Source organism: Plasmopara halstedii (assembly GCF_900000015.1).
Source record: "Plasmopara halstedii genome assembly, contig: Scaffold_1878, whole genome shotgun sequence".
Lineage (NCBI taxonomy): Eukaryota > Oomycota > Peronosporomycetes > Peronosporales > Peronosporaceae > Plasmopara > Plasmopara halstedii.
In genome coordinates this window covers 288,514-288,847 of record NW_020188786.1, presented here as the reverse complement: position 1 = coordinate 288,847, position 334 = coordinate 288,514, and positions in this window count along the sequence as shown.

Sequence of the window (334 nt, the reverse complement as noted above, 5' to 3'; positions counted from 1 at the left end):
GAACCAGATCAATCTCATGACGCACACCTCGGTCCGGAGGTAGGACCGACGGCGGGTCCTAGGAGACGATGTCTTGGAATTTCTTTACCAAAGAAGAAGGTGGATCCGAGGGGTCCTTCAGGATCGATATTCCAGTTCGTATGATCAGAACACTCTTAGTGTCCTCCAGCACAGCTTCATCCAGAAGCGACGACGAGTAAATCTCCTCTTTCGGTCTTATAATGACCACCTCGGCTAAGTCGCCTGCCTTTAAGGCACTGCCAAACTCTTCGAAGAACATTTTGTCCAGCTGAAGAAGAACATCCACCGCGAGAATAGCCTCGAGGGTAATGTC